The sequence below is a fragment of the Octodon degus genome, unplaced genomic scaffold (genome assembly GCF_000260255.1).
Source record: "Octodon degus isolate 3935 unplaced genomic scaffold, OctDeg1.0 scaffold00025, whole genome shotgun sequence".
Taxonomy (NCBI): Eukaryota; Metazoa; Chordata; class Mammalia; order Rodentia; family Octodontidae; genus Octodon; species Octodon degus.
In genome coordinates this window covers 8,760,784-8,769,593 of record NW_004524601.1, presented here as the reverse complement: position 1 = coordinate 8,769,593, position 8,810 = coordinate 8,760,784, and the positions used below count along the sequence as shown (strand labels likewise).

The window sequence follows — 8,810 nt, the reverse complement described above, 5'->3', positions numbered from 1 at the left end:
TGTCTGGGACCTGGGGACTTGGCACAGGCTCACCACAGTGGGAGGAGATGCATTTTCTAAGAGTGAAGTCGTATTTGTCCCCCTGTCACTTGCTCTTGCACTCCTCCCTTTGTTCTTCCCCTTCAAGTACGCGTAACACACATCAGATCCTCCACATGCTAACCCCAAGGGATCGCCTTAGCTACTTTCCTTACTGCTGAGGCAAAATACCTCACACCCCAGATTTGAAAGCGAGGTTTGGCTCATGGCTTCAGAACCTTCACCCGCGCATGGCTGGCAGGCTCGAGTGCAGACACGGTGGAGGGGACGAGTCTGGGCACAGGAAAGCTGCTTACGTCTTGGCCACCAGGAAGCAGAGGAAGAAAGGAGGTCGGGGAGGGAGCTGCGCCCTGCCAGGCCACGCCCCAGTGACTGCCTCCAAGTCCTGCCTCCTAACTCAGCTGGAGTGCCCTGCATTCCAGCCTGCCACTAAGCAGGGGACACCTTGCAGGTCCAAACCACAACAGAGAGGGCTTGGGGAAGGGGGGGGGGGAATCACCTTGAGAGTATGTGCTGCCAAATAAATACATAGCCCAACTACCTGTCAGAGAAGTGAGACCAAGTGTCTGCAGGCTGAGTGAGGACTGCCATGATAGTTGTGGTGTTAACTTGAATTAAAAGTGTCCAGTTCTGGATGGGTCAAATATTAACGTAGCTCCTTGTCCAGCACCCAGGGCATCCATGGCAAGACGTGAACTCCAGCTTGCTTGGGATTCCTGACCCTACCATATTGCTGGTGGTTATACCCCTCATGGCTTCTTTCTCGAGCTGGCTTGGCTTGCCCCTGTGGCTTTGCTCAGGCAGTCGAGGCTCCTGGCTTCTCCAGCATCCTGCATTCTCCACTGCACCTTCAGCTTCGCTCTCACAGTGCACGCTTAGGGGCAGGCACAGTGCATGCTATCCTGGGCCTTCTTCTGAAGTCCATTAGAAGCCTTCCTCACCCCACAGCTCTTGCATGCTATACTCTTGCACTCTGCAAGTAAAATGAGGGCTGCGTGGATGGCGTCACCTCTGCCTCTGAGTACCCGGATGGCTGGGCATGATGAACTGAATCCTGGGGAATCCTGGACTCCATCTGCCAAAGCAGTCCTATTCACAACTTCAACTTCTGGAGACTTCTTCCACCTCTGAGCCCAGGAGGCTTTAAGGGGGCTCTCCATAAGCCAACTGCAAAGGGGGGCATCATGGCAGAAGGGGCATTGTAGAGGAGAAAGAGCTGATGACTTGGTGCCAAGATGCAGCCAGAGAGATCTAGAGAGGAGGAGGGAGCGAGACCCTTCCAGACCACCCCCCAGGAACCACCTTCTCCAACCAGTTTCACCTCCCAAATCACAGTTAGCTATGGACTCATCAGTGTAGACATATTCACTGACACCTATCTTGCTCCCGTGACCCAAGCAGCTCTTCAGAGTTCCACCTCTGAGCCCAGGAAGCTTTAAGGGGGCTCTCCATAAGCCAACAACCAGTGATAAGTCCAGGATGGGAAGGCTCTTTGCCAGGCTTGGGGTGCTGGGACCATGGTGAGAAGAAGACCTAAGAACACACAGAGGTGGGGGCTGAATGCAGGCATGAGTCTTACATACCCAGCATCTTGAGTAGAGTGAAGATAAGCGAAAGGCGGCATGACAGAGGCAGCTAGCGGTGCTATTTGACCTGTACCTTAGGCTGCTGAGTACTGCTACAAGGACTTGGACACTTATGCAACACCTTGCCACTTCCAGTCCCTCCGGCACTAGGATTTCGCTCCAGCAGCCTCCTTAAAGGCTGGCTTCAAAGCTCCTTTGTACTAGAGGGTGACGATGGCGAGGGAGGGGCAGATCTACTGGGGAAAGGCAGCGAGTGCTGTGAGCCTAACAAGGGAACGGGCTCCCTCTCCTGCCTCCCTCGTGCACAGAAGGCCCGAGGAGACCTGGGTCCGGGAGACAGAGTCGCGGATCTTTCTGCACGTCACAGCTGTGCACCTACCTGAACCACCTGGCTTCCGCCCACTCTGGGGCTTGTCTCTCATCCTGGCTGTAGGATTTTCCATCCTAAATGTCCTTCTTTGAGCCATGGCAGGACCCCAGGGTGGAATGTGGGACAACTTCCTCCTGTCCATTCAGCCTTCTCTGCAGGAGGAGAAAGCCAGGCCGAGAGGCAGCACACTGTACAACTTCTGCCGCCTTTGACCTTACTTGGGAAGCCTGGGCCTCGCCTCCCATCTCATATGGACTGAAATGAAGAAGGCAGCTGGTGGTACGCGGCCAGACCCCTGTGTCCATATCTCAGGAGAACACCATCTCCTCCTCTTTAAAACCAACCTACCTCGAGTCTTTTCATTTTGAGCCTCGGCCAATAGCTGTGAGAACGCGGTCCTCCACCTCTGCTTGCCTTCCCTAGCATTTAATACTTCAAAGTCGTCAAAGCACACAGCTTAATGTTTCAGAAAACATTACTTACTCCTCCCCTCAGGATTTTTTTTTTAATTTAAAGGGAAAATTGTCTAAAGCCTACTTCTACAATCTCAAGCGACCACTAAAATTGATGTTTTGCCCTGCCTACCCATCCATCCAGGGTCATGCATCTAGGACACGTCCTCAGGACATTGTTGTAGGGTTACTGTGTTCTTGAGTATTTAAACGCGCTACCACTTCTCTTCATGTTGGGAAAACTGCAGAAAATATTGCCTTAGACCTAACTTCAGGGAACGTTTGCTGCGGTTCTTTAACAGGTATTTCTACTTTCACAGATAGAGATGTGGTCTTATAACAATCACACTTTTTTTTTTTTTTTTACTTTGGCATAACTCAATTGTAGTAATTGTGAACCCCTAGAGCACACTGTGCTCTATTAATTCTTGTGCTTCTCCCTCCCTCCCTCCCTCCCTCCCTCCCCCCTCTCTTCCCCTTTCCTCCTCTCTCTCTCTCTCTCTCTCTCTCTCTCTCTCTCTCTCTCTGTCCTTCTCTCATCTCCATTCTGTGTATACTTTCATTTCTCTTACCTTGGAGAAAATATTTCTTTCCAATCCTGTTTATATTTTAAAATACGTTTGCTGAAAATTTTATTTTTCACTAATTTTAGACTTTGAAAACTTGTAAATAGGGCCAGGGAGATAGCTCGGTGGACTAAGCTCCTTCTTAGGCAAAGCACAGGGACCAGGGTTCGCTCCCAGGCACCACATGTTGCACTGGACTTCCCCCAGGCAGGCTGAGCCTCGCCACCGAATCCAGGCATGGTGGCGCACGCCTCTAATCCCAGTGCTGGGGAGGCTGCAAACAGGAGGATCACTATGAGTCCGAGCTACATAGTGAGACCCTGTACCAAATACATTGAAAAAAAAAACAAACAAAAAAGCTACAAATAGAGTACTAAATCCCTAAATATGCTTCATTTAGTTTCCCTTATCTTTCTCATTGCTGTGTTGAATACATTTGGGAGAGTCACCTGAAATACTTTTTTTGGAGCACGGCCTACGGCGTGTCACTGATTGGAACACCCTCAGGACAAATGGGCTGGAAATGACAGAGAGACATTTCAGTCAGGGCAGCCTTGGGAAGATGACCCGGAACCTTCAAATGAATCACTCAAGAGTGAGTTGGCAGCAAGTAAACAGGAGCTAAACACGGTAAAGCAAAGAAAGCTGGCCAACCTGAGCGTCATGTTAACATCCCAAGTTAATAGGAATTGACTGAATTTTAAAAATATTGCAGTTAATCACGAGGTTGAGATATGACTTTTTATATAGATCTAAGCATTTTATCCACATCTCACTTTATAGCCATGATAACTCTTAATTTCTTCTGCGACTGATAGGATATTTGTTGAAATTATCCAAAGGGTTAGTAGTGAATGCCTGGCATGTAGTTTGTATTGCAGGTTCTAAAGCTTTTTTTCTTTTTCTTTTTTTTTTTTTTGGTGAAACTGGGTATTGAACTCAGGCCCTTGTGCTTGCCAGGGAAGCGCTTATTCCACTGAGCCATCTTCCCGGCTCCTGAAGCATTATTATGGCATGATCCTATTTATTAGGGGGTCAGATGAGCAGGCATGGACGTCTACACACGTATGTATGTATGTATGTATGTACATTGCACATACTTGGCAGGAAATAATTTAAGTTTTAAAAGGTTCAACTGGATAGGTGACTTATAATCTCATTTTTTGCATATCTAGTTCTACTTTTTATATTGCATGACATTACTTTTATACCAAGCAACAACTACCAAAAAATTAGAGAAAATAAACATTGGAAGAAAATATATGAAAATTCTGTTCCAATAGATTATCTTTTTAATGACTATGTAGATTGTTTTAGCCAATTCAGGAGTAGATTGTGTGAGGCCCTGGGCTCTACCCTCATCAACAGAAAGCCAGAAAGAAGCAACTACCACACTGAAGCAAGAATACCTGAGCTGCACAGCCATCTCCGAGGCTGCCTCCCGATACACATTCTACCTGTATCGTATGCACATATACCAAAGTTGCCCACACTAAAAGGCCCAGTGATTATACTTCTTTCCAGCCCAGTGTCTGGTGGAGTTTGTGAAGCTGAAACATCTCAGCACTTCCAGTCAGGGCTGGTGGTGCTGCTGAGTCACCGAGTGCAGACACGTGGGGCAAATGGGACACTTTCTTCCATCCCAGGTGCCCAGGCCCCTGGGTCCCGGGGCCATCCTGCCTCTGGACTCTTCTGACCACAGAGTGTGGCTGTCCCCAGAGTCTCTCGGGAGTGAGCAGAAGCTCCTTCCATCCAGCACTGTGCTCTGCTGCAGAGCATGTGGCTCCGGGAGAGACACCCCGAAGTAGAATCGGGAACGAGAATAGACCCTTTAGGGCCAGCCAAATAGGTCAGCTGATTAAAGTGCCTGCTTGGGCAGATGCAGGGGCCGGGATGCAATCCCAGGGCCTACCAAGCCTCCCTCCCTCTGGGGTGTGCTGAGACAGTGATTGAGATTGGGTGTGGTGGTGTGTGCCTGTAATCCCAGCTCTTGGGAGGCTGAACCCAGGTGGATCACTACGAACGAGTCTACATGGTAAGACCGAGTAGACCCTTCCCCCTTTAATTACTTTATGTGGTCAGTTAGTGCATTTGTGTGTAATAAGTCCAGGGAGGGCGTGACTCCTACCATGGCTGTAGCTGAGACTCTCTACCTGGTTCTAACCCTAGATCATTGTATTCTCACAAAGATTTTATAAAAATCTGAGCTGACTGTGAAATCCTTCCTAAAGCTCTCTAAGACAAAAATGACAAGGATAATCAAAATATATGATGAGTGACAACATTTTTAAACATTTAGTATTATAAAAATGTTTACTATAAATTCTTTCAAAATATGCCCCTTAATTTTAACACACTTATCCCAGCATTCTTGACACTTTCTGAAGCAGCTCTGGAAGTCCTCTTTCATGAGTGTCTATAAGGCATGAGGCAAAATACAGTGAATGCTGCATCTGTGTGCCTTCTAGGGGAAGCACAGCCTCGGCCAAGCATGCAGTGTCCGGAGCAGGCTGTGCCAGCCCTGTCCCTGGGGTGCGCTGACACAGCAACTGAGCCTGGGCTTGGTGGTGCGGCCTGTGATCCCAGCGCTTGGGAGGCTGAAAACAGGAGGATCACTACGAGTCCAGTCTGTGTAATGAGACCCTGTGGATCCTGTACTAAATACATAAAACAAAACAAAAAGCAACAACAAAAACCCATATAGTGTGTCTTCAGCACTGTGTTCACGAGATTCGGCTCCACCTGGCTTCTGGCTCTTCCTCAAAGTCAAAATGATCATGAAAGGCAAAGCTGTTAGGTTGCTGCAGACCGTGGAGGCAGCTGGCTACAGCTAGAGATGCTTACAAAAGAGGACTTCCAGGATGGCTTCAGAAAGTGGCAAGCATGGCGGAGGGGAGGCAGCTTGGCAGTCCAAGCGCCTGCCTGGCAAGCGCAAGGACCCAGGTTTGATGCCCAGTACTGCATGACATGCTGGCTGGGGAGGCTGAGACAGGTGCTTCACTATGAGTCTCAGTGAGACCCTGAACCAAATAAACTATTTTTTTTTTAAATTTTATTTATTTATTTGAGAGAGAGAGAGAGAGAGAGAGAGAGAGAGAGAGAGAGAGAGAGACCAGCTCAGCCCACCAGGGGGCAGGGCTGGCTGGCATATGGTGCCGGGGGATTGAACCGCGGTCCCTGATGCTTTTTGCTAAGCTTGCTCTAAGTAGGTGCTTTAGACCACTGAGCCATCTCTCCGGCCCCCAAACTATTTTTTTTTTTTAAAGTAGCAAAAATGGAATAAATGTGTTTGAAGTGAAGAGTATTTGGGAGAGATTAATGTCAATGTTTCTTTTTATTGTAAAGCAAGTTTGAAATTTAAATGTTCGTATTTTTAAAAAAAATCTCACCTTACATTACTGCTGGAACATTACTGTCCCTAGATTCCCCTTGAGGATCTGGGGAGATAGCTCAGTAGAATAAGCACTCTCCTGGCAAGCACAAGGTCCCGAGTTCAATTCCCAGTACCAGAAAAGAAACCCAAAAAACCCAGATTCCTTGGTTATCCCAAAAACCTTAATGATAGCTGTTTGAAGGGCATCCTGCTCCCTGAGAAGCCAGTGCCCCGCACATCCCTCTCTCTCAACGGATCCTCCGTGCAAACCTTTCCTCGCGGTGAACTATGTGGTCCTCAGTCATTCAAGTGCTGTAACACTGACATAGAATCAATGCCAAGCGCTGTCTCCACTTCTTCCTATGCATTTATGCCAGTGTAATTTTCAATAAGTGTCCCTGGTTACCAGTTGATTTTGTCTTGAAACAATATTTCATTTTCTAAGAGGGATCTGTTCCAAATATGAACTAATTATAGGCACAGATTCAAATTTAGAAAACTTATTTTTAGAAAATCAAAAGCAGGGCCAGGGATATAGCATAGTAGCTTAAGCGCCTGCCTGGCAAGTGCAAAGTTCCAAGTTTGATCCTGGTATGGAAAAAAAAAAAAAATCAAAAGCAGATAAGTCCGGTTTTAGCACACACCGCTGTTTCCTCCCCAGTGTCCGCCTTCCTCTTCATCTGTCTGAGTGTTCAAAGTGGCCTTGGACGAAAGAGTCCAAGCCCATTACAGCATGTTTGCACCCGCAGCGAGTGTCTGCGTCAGGAAGGGGTAATTGTGGCCCTGTGGGGAAGTCAGGTGGGGCGCCTCTGGAAAGCGCTTCCGTCTCCCCAAAGCGAGACACAGTGGTTGATACTATCTGTCGTTCCTTGGAAGCGTTTCTGGAGCCACAGCAGCCACGATGGCACCAGCTGGAGAATGAAGCAACTCAGAAGGCCGCTGCTGGAATCACCCAGAGGTACAGCAAAGCCCAAGGTCCCCTGCCTTGGCAGCCCCGAGAGACAATGAAGGCCTCTGTGAGCCCTTCACGAGGCAAGAGTTCCAGCTATTTGAATCCCAAGGCATTCACGCTCGTCTCCAAGTGTGCCCTCAAGTCTACTCACTTGGCTCATAAAACACTGCGTCAGGCGCCGAGTTCCCGTCCACAAGTTGGCTAAGTCCTCCATTCTAGGAAACAGGTTTGTCTGCTTTCCTAGTTCATGGAAGACAGAAACAGCAAGTGAGAGGTGGAGGAGAGGAGGACAGCTGGCCAGAGAAGGAGGGACACGCAGGTGGAAACGAGCGCCCGCAGCGCGGCCTTCGAGGGCCACAGGACGTCCAGGCGGGCTGTTCCTCCCCTCTGTGGCCCCGGTATGCGTCAGCTGCAGGCCATGACTAAGCCAGAAGGAAGCCCGTGGCAGCAACAGTGGCTGGATTTCTTTCTGTTTTAGGAGGGGGAAGAGGGTGAATAATGTTTAATCATATGAATTTGTAAACAAAGAAAAGGTTAAATGTTTAAAAGCATAATCTTAGCTGAAAATTCCCACAGAGAACAAGCTCGCTGGCTAAGCTCAACAAATGAATGTAACACACACACACACACACACACACACACACACACACACACAGATGTGTACACGTAAAACCTGCTGCAAAGTTTCATCTGGACAAAAGGAGACAAAGCAAAACGGGCAGCAGTCTGACTATTAGGGAGAGCACCTCATGTCAGGGCACGCGCCAGAAGCCAGCTGGCCACTGAAGTGGCCACTGAAGCCACAGCTTTGATCTTCAGCAAGCGACTTGACTCGACCCCAGTGGCTTGCCAGCTGCCAAAGCTGCTCCCTCGGAAGCCCGCCAGCGGGAAATAAATAAGCTGCTTGACTTCTCCTGGTAGACGTGGTGGAGCACTCCTCATTAAAGGGAAGTAATTCTTAGGGCTTGCAGACAAAATGACTGGGAAGCTCACAGACACTAAAATTGCATCACACAAAACAGGTCCTGGGGCCCTGCACCCACGTGGAGTCCACCAGATGATGTCACTGCAGCAGAAATCGCTGCAACCCAGTGTTTCCCAGCCACATGTGGGAAAGCAGGCCGCTGGTCTACTCTCGTGCTGATGACACGAGGCTCTACAATTACGGGGTGGCCGTGGCTCGTTCTCTGAGGATGGGGCATGATCAACAGAAAACCGGGGTGAGGGGGTGAACACAGGGCTTCGCTGCAGTCCTCGGGCACCTTGTAACCCGCAGACAGGTCTCTGCACTCCCGGGGTCCTGTCCAGGCTCAGGGGCAGAAGAGGCGCACAGCCTGGGCCCAACTGTCTTGCTCTGCTTTTAATACAGAAAGTGAAATAATACGCAAAGCAAGGTAGTGCAAAGGCAGACTGTTGTGCCTTTTCTGATTGCTAACACATTTGTGTGTATCTTACGCCTAACTATGAAATGA

General features: G+C 48.9%; 1 long non-coding RNA gene across 1 annotated transcript; it reads right to left on the bottom strand.

Annotated features, from left to right (window-relative positions):
- Positions 1 to 1,207: 1,207 nt before the first annotated feature.
- LOC111816017 lies at positions 1,208 to 7,662 on the bottom strand. Its single transcript, XR_002820568.1, has 3 exons — positions 7,490 to 7,662; positions 2,005 to 2,147; positions 1,208 to 1,572 (listed from the first exon to the last, which is right to left on the bottom strand). It is a non-coding gene; the product is annotated as an uncharacterized LOC111816017 (long non-coding RNA).
- Positions 7,663 to 8,810: the final 1,148 nt, after the last annotated feature.